The sequence below is a fragment of the Marmota marmota genome, unplaced genomic scaffold (genome assembly GCF_001458135.2).
Source record: "Marmota marmota marmota unplaced genomic scaffold, marMar, whole genome shotgun sequence".
Classification (NCBI taxonomy): domain Eukaryota; kingdom Metazoa; phylum Chordata; class Mammalia; order Rodentia; family Sciuridae; genus Marmota; species Marmota marmota.
In genome coordinates this window covers 2,902,575-2,919,139 of record NW_025999982.1, presented here as the reverse complement: position 1 = coordinate 2,919,139, position 16,565 = coordinate 2,902,575, and the positions used below count along the sequence as shown (strand labels likewise).

The following is a 16,565-nucleotide window of genomic DNA, read 5'->3' as shown; positions in this document are numbered from 1 at the left end:
CTTAGGGCCTTGCTAAATTGCTGAGGCTGGCCTTGAACCTGCAATCCTCTTGCCTCAGCCTCCTGAGCTGCTGGGATTATAGGTGTGTGCACCGGGCTGGCTTGGTGTTTTTTGTTTTCCCTTCTGCCTGCCCAATACCAGTCAGTTACTCATTTCTCCCATTATATACTTTTCTTCCCCCTTTTCCAGATGTGACTTCTGGGCTGAAGTCCTACTGCAATCCTCCTCACTGCACTTTTTTTTTTTTAACAACTCTGTGCCCTACTGTTGCTTTAAGGTGATTCTCATTTCTCTGTAAAAATAGTGAGGTATGCTAGACTCAGCAGTGCTTGCCTGTAATATCGGCTACTTGGGAGGATGACGTAAGAGGATCACAAGTTCAAAACCAGTCCCAGTAACTTAGCGATATCCTGTCACAGAATAAAATAAAAGGCGCTGGGGACATGTTTCAGTGGTAGAGTGCTTGCCTAGCATGTGGGAGGCCCTGGGTTCAATCTCCAGTAAAACACACGCGCACACACACACGCGCACGCACACACTCTTACACGGTTGCTTATCTACTGTGTGTGAAGCAGTCTTTAATTTTTCTTTACAGCCTAGTACAAAAGAGAAGGGGCTTGCTCAGGAATACCTTTGTTTACTCATCTCCTCAGCCCAGCTGTGGCTGGTCCCTGTCCCCCCCATCCCTCCTGCTGATTCAGCAGCCTCATTCCTGCAGTGTCTCATCTCTCCTGCATCCTTTCTTTCTCAACTTTATCATTCCAGGGAAAAGAGGCTATTATACTTCTCATTTTAAGAAAAACAAGGGGAGAAAAAGTTCTCTCCGTGCCATATTCCCTCCAGCTACCATCCTAGTTCTCTCTTCCCTTTCATGATAATTTTTCTTGTCATTGCTCTCTCTGCTTCCCCTCCACCCATCCATCCTTTCCTGAACTCATTCCACGTAGGCACTTTCTTCTGTTTGCTGAATTCCTCTTCACGATAATTTACAAGTTATTAACCCAATGGCCAGCTCTTAATTCTTGTGTTTTTTGATTTTTCCTTTCTTCTTTTTTTATTTTATTAAAAATATATATGTATGTATATATTTAGCTTTTTAGGTGGACACAATATCTTTATTTTATTTGTATGTGGTGCTGAGGATCGAACCCAGTGCCTTATACATACCAGGCGAGCGTGCTACTACTTGAGCCACATCCCCAGGCCCCTCTTCTTTTTTTAAATATTTATTTTTTAGTTATAGGTGGACACAGTATCTTTATTTTATTTTTATGTGGTGCTGAGGATTGAACCCAGTGCCTCACACGTGTTTGGCGAGCGCTCTACCTCTGAGCCACATCCCAGCCCCTGTTCCTTTCTTCTTGACACACTTTCTTCATCAGGCTTCTAGATGATCTCCCTAGTTCTTCTTCCTTTCTGATTGTTCCTTCCTAGTATTGTTGTAGATTCCTCCACATTTCCTGACTTCTCTTCATTCCGGTGTGTGAGGACACAATCTTTGAGCCCTTTCTTTTCCTTGGACTCATACAGTAAACAGTCTCACCCCATCTTTAAACACCATTTTTATACTTTGTTTTTGTTTTTTGGTAGTAGTAGGGATTGAATGCAGGGTCTTGCGTATTCTAGACAAGGGCCCTACCTCTCAGCTATATTCCTAGTCACCTCCACCCCTTTTTAAAATTAAAAAAAAAATTCTTTTTTGTAGTTGCAGATGGGGCAGCATGCCTTTATTGTTTACTTTTGGTGGTGCTGGGGGTTGAACCCAGGGCTTTGTGCATGCTAGGCAAGCACTCTACCAATTGAGCTATATCCCCAGCCCCGCTTATTTTATTTTTTTAATGTGGTGCTAAAGATGGAACCCAGTGCCTCACATGTGCTAGGCAGTGCTCTGCCACTGAGCCCCAGCCTTTTTTTAAATTTTGAGAAAGGCTGACTTTGAATGATCCTCCTGCCTTAGCCTCCCAAGTTGTTGGGGTTATAGCTTGGGCTATCATACTTGGCTTTTTTTTTTTTTTTTTCCTTTGAAATACGGGGTATCCCTGCTTTGCCCAGCCTGGTCTCTTAATTCCTGGGCTCGAGTGATCTTTCCTGTCTCAGCTTTCTGTGTGGCTGGGACTTCTGAGCTATGCCACCACATTGGTGTACACTGATTACTTTTAAATGTCTATTTTTTTCTCCTGAAATCAAGACTTGAATGGCCAGCAATCTACTTGATATTTCCATTTGGAAATATGATAAATTCCAAAGCCTAAACTGATTTCTTTTTTTTTGGGGGGGGGGTTGGAAATTGAACCTAAAGGTTTGCGTATTCTACCACTAAGTTACACCCCTAATCCCCAATTGAATTTTTTTTTTTTTAATAGAGAGAATTTTTTAATATTTATTTTTCAGTTCTCGGCGGACACAACATCTTTGTTTGTATGTGGTGCTGAGGATCGAACCCGGGCCGCAGGCATGCCAGGCGAGCGTGCTACCGCTTGAGCCACATCCCCAGCCCCTCCCAATTGAAATTTTTTTTTTTTTAACTTTAATATTTATTTATTTTTTTTAGTTATCGGCAGACACAACATCTTTGTTTGTATGTGGTGCTGAGGATCGAACCCGGGCCTCACGCATGCCAGGCGAGTGCGCTACCGCTTGAGCCACATCCCCAGCCCCCAATTGAATTTTTTAAAAAATATTTTTTAGTTGTGGATAGACACAATACCTTTAGGTCTTTTTTTTTTTTTTTTTTTTAATGTGGTGCTGGGGATGGAACCCAGTGCCTCACGAGTACTAGGCAAGCGCTCCACCACTCAGCCCCAGCCCCAACTGAATTCTTTATTCCATCCACCAAAAAAACAAACAGCAACAAACTCCTGCTTTTCCTGCGGTAAAAGAAATCTTGATAATATCAGTTGCTCAGATGGGAAACCTTGGAAATCGTCTTTGCGTCTTCCCCTTCTCATCCCACATGTCATCTAGCAGAAATCACAACTCTAGCGTCTCCCAGCATTCACTGTGCTGTTCCTCCCTGGCCCGTCCTTGCCTCCTGCCTGACCGGTGCCGTGTCTTCCTAACCACTCTGCCTGTTTCTGCCCTCCTTCTAGCCGACTCTACCATCACTGCAAGGGTGATTCATCAACACAGAGGTCAGATCACAACACCTGCAGAGTACATCCAGAGTCTTAACTGTGACTTCTAAGGTCCTAGATGATCAGTCCCTTGCCACGCATGGCTCTGATAACATCTCTTCCCACTCTCCCTCTTACTCATGCCTCTTTTCTAGACATACTGGCCTCAGGGTCATTTTTCCCCCATATTGTCTGCCTGAATCACTCCCTCACATTAGGTCTTTGCTTAATGTACTTTATCAGACACGTCTTTAATGATCACACTGTTTAAAATATGGATGGTCCCTTGTCAACATGTGTCTCCAGTGCTTGTTATTATTAGACAGCACATACCACCACCAGACATATATTTATTTATTTATTGTCTTATTTCCTCCACTAGAATGTAAGCTAGTTTTTGAAGATTTTTGTGTTTTTATCTGTTTTCACTTCTCTGTCTTCAGTACTTAGAATGTAGAAATATCCAGTTGTTGAATGTGTGATTGAATGAATGACTCTGTGTAGTCCCTGCTTTCAAGAAGCTTACTGTTTGCACTGGGATGTGGCTTAGTGGGAAAGCGCTTGACTCCCAAGCTTAAGGTCCTGGGTTTGATCAGACCTACCCACATCCACACCCACACACTTATGTCTAGTGGAGGAACTGATAGCCAAAACACACTGAATGCTAGTGTCTACCAATAATACATTGATAACCGTGTTCCAGAGAATTCTCCCAGCTCTTTGCTTATTTCCAGTATTTTAGTGACAGGGTATTTGATAATCATGAGTATCAGCCCGATTCCAGTGAATGTGCTTTAGGTTGTAAATCTTTTCTGAGGCTTACTGGATAGTACTATAATAGGACACTCAGGATTTCTTTTAGACATTGAATATTGTGAGTCTGTGTCATCTTGCAGAATTTATAAAAAATTTTTTGGTTGTCAATGGACCTTTATTTTATTTATTTATATGTGGTGCTGAGAATCGAACCCAGTGCCTCACACATGCTAGGCAAGCGCTCTGCCACCAAGCCACAACCCCAGCCCCATTTTGCAGAATTTGTGTTGGGTGATTGATACATAAACTAGATCCCTATTTCTAGTGGCACAAGTACCTGAGGGCAAAAGATTTTTTCATTTTGCTGATATCCTAGAACCTTTTATTAATACATAAATATTCCAGAAAACCACAATCGAGATAGTTGCTATTTTAATGGCTTGTTGATAGTGGTTCCTAGTTAATAATGTATGTCAGATCTGAATTCTAAAATTAATTAATATTAGAATAGGTCATTTGGAGATGGAGGTTGATAGGGATGGTCATAAAATGTTCCCATGATCTTGTTCTTTATCTAGGTCAAGGTTTAAGAAACATGATGCAAAATTTGTGGGTGCTGTCCTGACACATTTGATTTATAGTGGTTAATGTTAGTGACAGAACAAAGGAACTTTCTCAGGTGGAACAGGTAACAGGATAAAAGAAGAGTAAGGAGTTGAGTTTGGAAATAAAATCCTCAAACTTAAAATTTAATAAAGAAACATACACCAAATCAGTTTCTCTGAGTAAAGTCCTCTCAATACCCAAGAAAACTTCCTTGAACCCACTTTGAGAATTTTTGCCTTAATGTAACATGCCTGCAATCTTTTCCACAGCCTTCCTGAATGAAGCCTTTGTTTCCTGACCCTTTGAATAGTGAAAACTGTTCACCCATTCACTCACTTCTTCCTTTCTGAACTTAATTTATTGAGTGCCTATGTCCAGGCTGGATGCTATTCTGGGGACACTAGTGTCAGAACAAAAGTCCTTACTCTTGTGGAACATCAGATAAAATGCAGGGAGATAGTATTGAGCAAAGAAATCATTGCACATGATGAACTTAGGCAGCAGGGAGTGCTAGCAGAAAGTAAGTGTGAGAGTGGGGGTTTTAGCACATTTTGGTTGGGTGGTCCCCTCTGAATGACAAGGCAGAGGGAAAAATAGTTACACTCCAACGTGGAAATGACTTGGTCTGGAGAAAATACAGGAAGCAGGCCAGTGTGGCTGGAAGCCAGAGCTGGGGGAGCATGGTGGGAGAGGTGGGAGGCAGCCAGCTGGGGTGGGGCTTCTCCTTGACCCTTTCCTGCCTCCACCACCAGGAGCATCCAGTGAAACCAGCTTCTTCCTTTGAATGTGAGGGGTAGAAATGAATGGGATGGTGAGAGTTTATTAGAAAAAGCTGTATTAAAATAATGTAAGAATGGAGATAAAAGGAAGTTCTATAGTTTTTTAAGAAGTTAATCTGAAAGGACTCCATCTCCCTCCAAAAATTTAAGACGTGAGGGAAAAAAGGAAGATGACAAAGGGGAGAAGAAACTTCATGAAAAATAAGGGAATACTGTGTGATGACCTAACATTTCTTCAACTCTTCTTAAGACAATTTAGTCAGAAAGACTTGTTGGAAATTGGTAATACAGGCATGCAGTACAAAATTTAAAAAGGGTGTGGAGTGAAAGGTGATTCTCCTTTCATGTCTTCCTTTGCCACCAGTTCCTTGCCTTGCCCTAGATTCTACCACTGCTACTAGTTTATATATACATACATATATATATATATACATATATATATATATATATATATATATATATATACATACATATATATATATATATATATAGTGTATGTGTGTGCATGTGCATGTCAAGCTCTTGCACACTGGTCAGTCAGGTAGTTAGAACTGATATTGCAAATGAAAGATCTGGAATCAAGGCAGGTGCAGTGGTGCATACCTGTAGTCTGAGCTACTTGGGAGATTGAGATGGGTGGTCACTTGAGCCCATGAGTTTGAGGTCTGCCTGGGCAACACAGAGACCCTGAATAAAAAAATACATACATGCATACATAAAAGATTGGGGGACAGTTTTTGCTTAATAGAATAAAGATTTGCCAAATTTTCTTAGAAATTTATTAGAACCCATATCAGTTGAATACCTATACTTTTTCATCACTTGCCTAGTTTTTTGAGGTTTGTTTACATAAAGTGCTAAGACTAGTGTGTGTGGACATGGGGTCAGTTCTTGTGAGGCAGGCAGGAGAGAGCTGGAGTGTGGAAGTCAGTTTTCTAACTGACCTTCAAGTCCTAAGAAGCAGCTTAGCAGTTGTCTGGGTCAGACTGGGCTTGCTAACTCCTAGACTGTCTCATTGTTTAGACTACTTAGAAGAACTGAAAAAAGGAACCTTGTAAGCTTAAAGAACCTTTCTTTTCAAGGTAATGTATGAGCCTACACCTGTTAGGAAGCAGTTCACTTTAGCCACATGCTTAATCCCTGGCTGTGAAATGGGAACCTGTAGAATTATGGGTGGAATTGTGGTTTTTCAGCTCCTTCTGAGGCAAGAGGCCATGTCTTAAACTACTTTTGTTTCTTCTTCCCACCAGTCCCCCAAAATGCCAACAGAGCTGGGTGTGGAAAAACCTAAATAGAAAAACTTGACTTGAAAAAGATCGTTGCAATTTAATCTCCTTATTTAATTTGAAATAGGAAAAAATTGCTAAAAGATACACCCATATTAAAATGTAATTGCAAAGTATTTGCAAAGCAGAGTAAGTGATTTTATTTTTTTCTCTTTTGGACATCTCATCCCTTTCAGGGTATGCTTGTGCTTTTTAATGCATTTAATCAGAAGTCAACTGTTTCTGCAAGTCTGTTGTGTGTTTCATCCAAATACACTTTTAAAAATTCTTAGTTTAGAACACTTTTTACTCTATTTTAAATGGGAAATTGACAACTTGAGTGTCACAAAGCCTTATTTTATGGTGTATTTTTTGAGCACTTCTAAGATGAAATAAAGAAAGTGAATTTTTAGTTCAGTATCAGAGAGAATGAAAACTTTTATTTAAAAGGAATAAAAATTGAAATGTACAGCAAGTAGAAATAAAGAGAAAAGGAATATTATAAACAAAAAAACGATCCCTTAAATAGACTTTTTTTTGGTACCATTAATCAATCTCTTTGTTCATAAAACAGAAAGGTAGTTTTCTTTTCTCTGGGTTATTTATTTAACACCTTTTGGATAAGCTTTATAAGAGCAGCATTGCACTGATAGACAGAAGTGGACATGAACTCAGACATACAGTGCTTATGCTTCTATTAAGAAGAGGAAGGATAGTGATTTTTCTTTGAATATTTAGGAATTCTAAGAAAACATGCAATAAGAAGTTGCTTTTATGAAACACTTTTTTTGTATGTATAACTTGAATTAATACATCTTAAATATGTGGTTATTATAATAGTTCTTGGAAATTTGATTATTTAATATTTTCACTTGCTTTCTCTTTGCAGAAATGACTTACTTGCTAGACCATTAGCTGAGTATGCTTAGCCCTGGAGTTGATGCCCTGCCAGTTCTCAGAGATGACTGTACTTGATTGCATGTCTAAGAAATTATTTTAAATGCTTAAAATAATTTTATATTTATATTTAAATAATTAGTATGTATTTTTTATTTAAAATAATGCCTATGGATTATTATTATAATAAGACTTTTTAAAAAGTCTTTTATTTAAAGAAAGCTTTCTTTTTTGGGGGGTTGGGATTACCAGGGAGTGAACCCAGAGGTGCTTCGACACTGAGCCACACCCAAGCCCTTTTCGTTTTTTCTCACTAAGTTGCTTAGGATCTCACTAAGTTGCTGAGGCTGGCCTTGAACTTATTTTTTTAAACTTTATTTTGTTTATTTATATTTTTTTGTGGTGTTGAGAGCCGAACCCAGTGCCTCACATGTGCTAGGCAAGTGCTCTATCACAGAGCTACAACCCCAGCCCTGGCCTAGTGGTTGGAATTACAGGGGAATGACACCACATCTTTTTTTTTTTTTTTAAACTTGAAGTACAGTGCTGTGGAAGAAAAAGGAAGAGAGATTCTTCTTGCATTTGATTAAGTTTGTGAATGAGGACTTGGCAAAGGACTTGAGGGATTTAGAGAAGGGTGTGCTGTGGCCAGATTAGGCAGAAGAGGTCAAGGTCAGTAGGGGCAATAGCTTATGTAGCACCACCTCTTTAGAAGAGCTTGGGTAGCTATGCAGGGAGGGATGTAGTATGTATTGGATGATTTTTTTTTTTCTGGCATAAAATCAGAAATCATGGAATATAGTATGTAAAGAATTGTTCTGTAAATAATTTTGGAAGTATCTGTGTCTCTGGGAACAGGGATGTTTATTATTTCTAGAATTTCTGGCCAACCTCTCCTTCCTCAGAATACTCTTGTCTCCTTTTTGGAGAAAGCCCATCCTGAAGGGGACGAAGGGCCCATCTTTTAGTGCATAAACTGAATGGGCCATTATGCTACGTCCCTTTTCTGGTGTGCCTACATGAATGCAGTACTAAGGCTTCAGTAGTTGGCTTTTCAGTGCTTGGTGTCTGGCTCCTGAAGAGGCTGTGTGGAATCCCAGGGAGGGCATTGGCTGTGTACTGACCAGATGCTTGTGCTGAAGACCCGGGCTGTGGCTTTTGCTGCCAGCCCTGGAGTGCCTGTGGTATGACGCCAATCTTCCAGTCCTGGCCTACGGTCCCTGCTACTTCAGTTTTCTGGGCCTTTGATTTTCTTCCAGTAAATTCCTTTTGGCTTCATACCACCAGGCTTGGTTTCTGTTGCTTGCAACCAAGAATTATAATACACTAGCTGAGTAGTTTTTAACCTAACCTCCTTAGTAGTCCATTACAGCAGAAGAAATTTATATGTATTGACTCAGAAATTTTTAATTTATATTTTTGGGAGAGATCTTTTTCATTTTACTTCTGAAGCAGGCTTTAAATTTTTAAATTTTTTGAAGTAAAAAAATGTGTTCATGCTAATGGCCTTAAAATTGATTTTATTTTAAATTTATACACACACACACACAGAGATGATAGGCCTTTATTTTATTTATTTATATGTGGTGCTGAGAATTGAACCCAGTGCCTCACACATGCCAGGCAAGTGTGCTGCCGCTGAGCCCCAGTCTCAGCCCCATAAAATTGATTTTAAATGGTGAAAAAATAATCCAGAAATTAGAGCAAATGTAACTGACAGTGGCTTGAACTCTTGATTATTTTTATGAAATGCTTACCAGCATACTTATGCCCTCCCTACCATCGATACTTAGTTTTTAGAACTGTTCTAAAAACTGTTCAAGAATGTGTGAGGTTTTTAAAGTTTTAAATCATTTGGTTGTCAAGGACAAGATTTTAAAAATCAATTTTAACAATCCAAGATTAAAAAGACCGTAGGATGCTTTTAAAATACATATCTGTACTTTGCAAGTTCTATCTTGGCTAAGAATTGATATCTTTATCTCTCTAGGTGTAGTGATAATTTTAAAACTATGGATATGTTCCCTGCTCTCCAGGAAGAATGCTTTTTAAATTGATTAAATGACCTTCAGCCATTTCAGTTCAGTTGAACAAGTGTCTTGTGTGGGGTCAGACAGGAAAATTAAAAGAAGCAGGACTTAAAAAGTATATGGAGCAATAAAGAAAATGGAGAAGAGACACTGTTTGGAAGTACTTAATTTTGGAGGCAAAATACACAAGTGGTCAGCCTTGGGCTCTAAGAAATGCATAGTTAGAAGGAAGAGGAGAGGGTAGTTAAGAGGAGGGAGCCCAGCACGACAGAGGGTGGGAATGAGTTAGTGAACACCAGAGACCCAGAGCACCTGAGTGGCTTGGTGGGGTGGCAGGGCAATAAAATGGGGGTGTTGACAGAGAGGGAGTTTGGGGGTATAGAGCCTTGGTTTAAGAGAATGAGGAGTTTGGGTTGACCTCACACTGGGGACCACAGTTGTCCCTCACAGGGTTGTTGTGTAAAGGCTCTGCAGGATTAACTCCACAGGCTTCTCCCCAGAGGAGTGAAGGAGTGACTTAAGTGATGTTGCAGTCAAAGGAGCAGACAGATTGGGTGACAGATAGTAAGTTAAAGATGAAATAAGAAGCCTGGGCTGGGGTTGTGGCTCAGTGGCAGAGCGCTTGCCTCGCACATGTGAGGCACTTAGCACCACATAAAAATAAATAGATAAAATAAAGATATTGTGTCCATGTATAACTTAAAAAATATTAACAAAAAAAGAAGCCTATGGGTGACAATGACTTATAAATGACCTGGGTAATAGGAAAGATGAAAATTGAGAAGAGAGATTGGTCTTGGAGAGAAGATGGGACTTCAGTTTTTTCATGTCCAATTTGAAGTAATCATAGGAATTGAACTGACAGTAGTTGGAGACGTGTGGCTAGAGGTGTAGTGAAAAGTCAGGACCGCAGCCAGAGTTGGGCATCAGGGACCTCAGGGAGAGGGTGGAAAGTGAGCACAAGAGAAAGTGGGCAGGGGGAACAGTGGAGTGCAGCATCCCAGTGCTCAGGGAGGTGCTCAGGGAGGCGGGATGGTGAAAGCTGAGGGAAGAGAACCTTTTGGAAAATTATGCCAGGCAATAGTGTCAGACCTGGAGCAGTCAAATGCCGCGAAGGTGGGGTGTAGCAGCAATGTTAGTGATGACTTTGGAAAGTGGTTCCAGTAGAATGTTAAGATGACATGTGGACTTGGGGTGGCTAAATCAGGCTTTGGGAAGGAAGTCCCCCCCCTTTTTTTCTGCCATTGGAGGGCACATGAAAGAAAAAAAACCTAGAACCCAGATTAATATTGATGTGGATTTGAGAAAGTCTCTTCTAGATGACCTCATTCTGGGGAGAAGTTAAACATATTTCTGGAAGTGGTCTGGTGATAGGAGTTTAAGAGGCAAGAAAAATTGGACAGAGTTGCTGTGGTGTAGTCATGATCGAAGTGATGGTTCTATAAGGGGTGAAAGTGGAGGTTGAGTGGTGCTTATCCTCACACAGTCATGGGCCTGTTGGGCATGGGGAACCATGTAGGCAGCACAGACGATAAACTACAAGCAGGAGAGACAGTTTCAGATTTTATAATCTAGGCTTAAAAAAGGAGAAGGACTTTCAGTGTTGAAGTTTTGTATATATTTTTATTCCTTTGCTTATAGGAGCTAGAGAGGGGAAAGGGAACAGTAGAGATGTTTTAAGGTTGGATAGAGACTGATTCAAGAACATCAGATAAGGTCAAAGGAATCAGGAAATTGAAAATCAGTTGCTTTATATGTGGAATGGAATAAGTCGTACCTAATTCATGAAGTTGTTGTGAGACTTGAATGAGGAAAGAGAAATAAAGTGCTTCTGAGATATGTAGTAAATGCTCAGAAAATGTTAGGTGTTGTTATTGAGATACAAGAGGAATCCCACTGGTCAACCAGTAATTATGATATATAGAGGATAATAGGAGCTGCAAAAGAAACCTGTCCATATGATTTAGGCATGGAGCAGTAACACATGCTAGATCGAGAAGAAACAGTGGGAAAGGAGAAGATCTGAGTGTCAAAGGGTAGAAGTGTGCTGCTAGAATGTGTAGGCATTAAAAAATAGTAATAAAATAAGATAAAAAAAGATTCTGGGACTTGGGGTATAGCTTAGTGGTGAGCACTTGCCCAGAGTATATGGGGCCCTGGGTTCTATCTCAAGCACCCTGGGGGGAAAATGAGTGTGCATGTCTTGATGATAGTGGCTTCACAAGCCAAGTATAGTGGCACACATCTATAATCCCAGTGATTTGGAAAGCTGAAGCAGGGGGATCCCAAGTTCAAGACCAGTTTCAGCAACTTAGTGAGGTCCCAAGCAATTTAGGGAGACCCTGTCTCAGAATAAAAATTTGAAAGGGCTGGGGGTATACCTTAGTGATAGAGTGCCTCTGGGCTCCATCCCCAATTCTACATACACATACACACACAAAATGTATAACAGCTTCACACAGTTGCTTCAGTGTGGTATGTGATTCAAAAATACAGAAAAGAAAGATTTTTTAATTTTTAATTTTTTTAAGTTTTTGTTTTGTTTTAAGTTGTAGTTGGACATAATACCTTTATTTATTTTATTTGTATGTGGTGCTGAGGATCGAACCCAGGGCCTTGCACGTGTTAGGCAAGCGCTCCATTGCTGAGCCACAACCCCAGTCCAAAAGGAAAGATTTAAAGGGCCTTATGGCAGTAGGTAAGACCTGAGGCTATAGAATCTTTAAATTTGTCAGTCTGGAAGTAGTCTTAGGCATGATTTATCCTTCTACCTCAGTGAAAGAAGTAAAAGGGTGTACAAATCTGTCTACTGTGATATTTCTGGTAAAATAATCTGTGCAAAGATAGGACATTCATTTCATCTGACAAATCCACAAGAGGGAGTTAAACAAGTAGAATGGAAAAATTTTGAATAAAAATATATTTCTAAGACTGATTCATAGCACCAGCATTTAAAACAAAAAACCTAGGGCTGAGGTTGTGGCTCAGTGATAGAGCACTTGCCTAGCACATGTGAGGCACTGGATTTGATCCTCAGCACCACATAAGAATCTATAATTAAAATAAAGGTATTTTTTCCGCCTACAATTAAAAAAGATATATTAAAAAAAAAACCCAGTAAACTGGTGGAATGAGAGGCTCTCATATAATTATAGAAATGTAGTCTCTACCAACTCCAGCAGCATCTGCTGTTCTGTTGTTAGTTTGCTGTAGCTGATCACGAGTCCTGGCACCAGTGCTTGTGTATTGTGGGAAGAAGCTGAATTTATCAGAAAGATGGATATTTTTGATAAATTTTGGATGCAGAATAATACTTTTGACCATTTTAGTGGTATTTCTTTCATTATGAGGATGATTTAACACTCACTGTATAGCAACTTTGGAAAGTAGCCTTTGAGTCTAGTAAGTTATAAATTACCAGAGTTCTTGTTCTTTTTTTATTTTTTATTTTTATTTTGTGTGTGTGTGGTTCTGGAGACTTAACCCAAAGACATTCCCACTGAGCTGTGCCTCCAGCTGCCCAGGCTGGCCTTGAACTTGAGATCCTCCTGCCTCAGCCTCTTAGGTAGCTGGTATTATAGATCTGCGCCAACATGCCTGGAAACCAGAGTTTAAAATGTCTTCTGCTCATAGTTTATCGTCTGTGGCACTGCATGGTGCTGTATGCACAGGAGACCCACAGTTGTTTGTGAAGATAAATACCATTAAGCCTCGAAATAATTTCCTCCAAAGCATATAAAAGTCATTATTTTCTTTAATCAGTAATGGTTTAGTTTTACAACATTGTGATTGATTTGGTTTATAATTTTATGATCTTTTTTAGCACATATAAGCATTTTTTCCTAGCCTGGCTTCTGTACATATTTTTTAAATCAACTCCTATCTATCTATCTATTTATTTATTTATTTTTTAGTTGTGGTTAGACACAATACCTTTATTTGTTTTTATGTGGTGCTGAGGATTGAACCCAGGGCCTCAAGCTTGCTTGTACCACTGAGCCACAACTCCAGCCCAACATTTTTATTTATTTATTTTTTTTTTAAAGAGAGAGTGAGAGAGGGAGAGAGAGAGAGAGAGAGAGAGAGAGAGAGAGAGAGAGAATTTTAATATTTTATTTTATTTTATTTTTTTTTTTTAGTTATCGGTGGACACAACATCTTTGTTTGTATGTGGTGCTGAGGATCGAACCCGGGTCGCAGACATGCCAGGCGAGCACGCTACCACTTGAGCCACATCCCCGGCCCCTTTATTTTTTAACTTTATTTTTTGCAGTGCTGGAGGTCAAACCCAAGGACTTATGTATGCTAATCAAGCGCTCTACCACTGAGATGCACCCCAACCCCATACATGTATTTAATGGCTACATGTCCACTATACAGATGAAAGAATTTATTTAAATGTCCCTCTCATGTTGTAGATACATTGTTAAATCACAAAAGATGATAGTATTAGTGACTCCAGTAATAATTACTTTATTTTTGTCCCATTTCACAAAGTTACACATTTTAAAAAATATATGACACTTAACCAGCCATCTTAACAAAGCTGTCCTCTGCTTGCTACTCTCTTCCCCAGTGCTTGCTGACAGAAACCAAACAGGCCAGGTATGGTGGCACAGACCTGAAACCCCTGCAACAGGAGAGGCTGAGACAGGAGGATCTCAAGTTCAAGGCCAGCCTGGGACATTAAACAAGGCCCTATCTCAAAATAAAAAAGACTGGGGATGTAGCTTAGTAGTAGATTTCCTCTGGATTCAATCCTCAGTACTGGAAAAAAAAAACAAAAATAAGAATAAGAAGTAAACCCTAAGTACATGTATGAAGACACGAATGGTGTGATTTTACTTTGTTCACAGCCATATATATGAAAAATTGTGCTCTATGTGTATAAAAGGAATTGTGATGCATTCTGCTGTCATATATAACAATTAAAATTTAAAAAAAGAATAAGCAATAAATGTGATACTCTATTCATTTAATCTGAGAACCACATAAACTGTGATTGATAGGATAGAGAAAGAGTGCCAGACATTTTTATGTGTGTCAGTGTGATTTGTTAAGTTTAGAGTCATCTCTGATGATTTCAGAAATGATCAAGTGCAGGTTTATTTGCAGTAAGAAATTAATAACATGTTTAGTAACAGTTAGACCTTCTTGTTTGTCTTGTTGCTTCTTGTCTACTGGGTACAAGACTTACTCTCTTCAAAGCATTTGGCAGTAGTCATAAAATTGCCTTTCAAAAACACAACAAAGTGGTAATAAACATTTTTAATGCATCTTTTCTTTGTTGGTGTTTGTCAACAGAACAACGATTTTAAAAAATTGTATTTTGTTTTAGCCGAGAAAATACATAAGAATTTACCCAGTAGTGCTAGTTATCACTGACTTGATAGTCAATTCAGTCTAAAATTAATATCTAATCAATTACCAAGTCCTGCCTAGGGAATCAAGTTGGACATCGATGTCCCCCATTCTGGTTCACTTAGTGCGTGACAGACGTTGTTGCTTGGCTGACCCCATGCCCATCCTTACCTCCCTTTCCACTTTTCCAGTTTTCTTTGCAATCAGGGATGCTGTATGACCTAGAAGCAGAAGTTTGCTGAAGAACAGATGTGACTGGCACTATTTTTTGTCTTGAACATTGAAGTGATATTTGAGACCATGTGGTGACAATCATAAGGAGGGATGTGGGAATGCAAACGTATAAAGAGTCTGAGACCAGAACCAATGCTGTGGTCCATGCCTGTAATACCAGCCCTTGGGAGGCTGAGTCAGGAGAATAGCATATTTGAGGCCATTCTGGATGACGACAACAACAACAACAAAAAAGGGCTAGGCTGGGGCTGGGGATGTGGCTCAAGTGGTAGCACGCCCGCGTGGCATGCGTGCGGCCCAGGTTCGATCCTCAGCACCACATACAAACAAAGATGTTGTGTCTGCCGAAAAAAACTAAAATAAATAAATAAATATTTTTTTAAAAAAAAGGGCTAGGCAGGGGCTGGGGTTGTGGCTCAGTGGTAGAGCGCTCGCCTTGCGCGTGCAAGACCCTGGGGTCGATCCTCAGTACCACATGAAAATAAATAAGTGAGGGCTGGGAATGTGGCTCAAGTGGTAGCGTGAAGCACTGGGTTCAATTCTCAGTACCACATAAAAATAAAGATATTGTGTCCACCTGAAACTAAAAAATAAAATATCAAAAATAAATAAATAAATAAATAAATAAATAAATAAATAAATGAAATAAAGGTATTGTGTCCAACTACAACTAAAAAAGAAATATTAAAAGGGGGGGCTGGGCTGAGGCTGTAGCTCAGTGGTAGAGCACTTGCCTAGCATGTGAGGTACTAGGTTCGGTCTTCAGCACCACATAAAAATAAACAAATAAAATAAAGGCAAGCTATCCATCTACAGCTACCAAAAGAAAAAAAAAAAAGGTTGGGTACCCCTGGGTTCTGTTCCTGGTACCACAAAAAATAGAGAGGAGAGGAAGGAGGGGAGAGGAGTCTGAGTCTTAACTGCAGCCTGGTGGGGAACCTGGTGGGAGGAAGGACCCAGCCTAGTACTTTGGGTGCCAAACCCTGGAGTAGAGGCTTTATAAGATACTTGGTGGAGGTCTCTGTAAGGACTTTGGCCTTAAAATGTAAAGACTTGGACCAGGAATGAGATGGAGAGCCATTGAAAGGTTTTTAGCAGAGGAGGGACATAATCTGAGATGTCCACCTTTATATCTGTAAAGCACCAATTTAAAATAATTAAATAAATGAATGAAAGGAAGACCAGTAGAATAGTGCACCTCCATTTTGACTTTAAGCTGTTACGTGTCATGTGTGGATTTTTTTGTGCCATTCGTGACATTATGTTGTGCTCAAAAAATTTTGGATTTTGGAGCATTTCATATTTTGGATTTTTTGATTAAGTATGCTCAGCCTATAATAGTCAACTTTATTGAAGAATCTTTGCTATGACAAGTAGCAGAGCTGGGCGAGGTGGCACATAATCCTAGCTACTCAGGAGGCTGAGGCAGGAGGATTGCAAATTAGAGATCAGGCTTGGCCTTTTAAAGTTTCAGGTAGGAGGGGTTGGTAGTGGTACAGTGCTTGCCTGGCGTGTACAAGCCCT

General features: G+C 39.8%; 1 long non-coding RNA gene across 1 annotated transcript in view; it reads left to right on the top strand.

Annotated features, from left to right (window-relative positions):
• Nucleotides 1–4,782: 4,782 nt before the first annotated feature.
• The window catches only part of LOC125617420, a 28,339-nt gene continuing 16,556 nt past the window's right edge, over nt 4,783–16,565 (top strand). The window contains exons 1-3 of the long non-coding RNA XR_007348404.1: nt 4,783–4,793; nt 6,219–6,225; nt 11,033–11,048. This is a non-coding gene — a long non-coding RNA (uncharacterized LOC125617420). The remainder of the gene's footprint in view (nt 4,794–6,218; nt 6,226–11,032; nt 11,049–16,565) is intronic.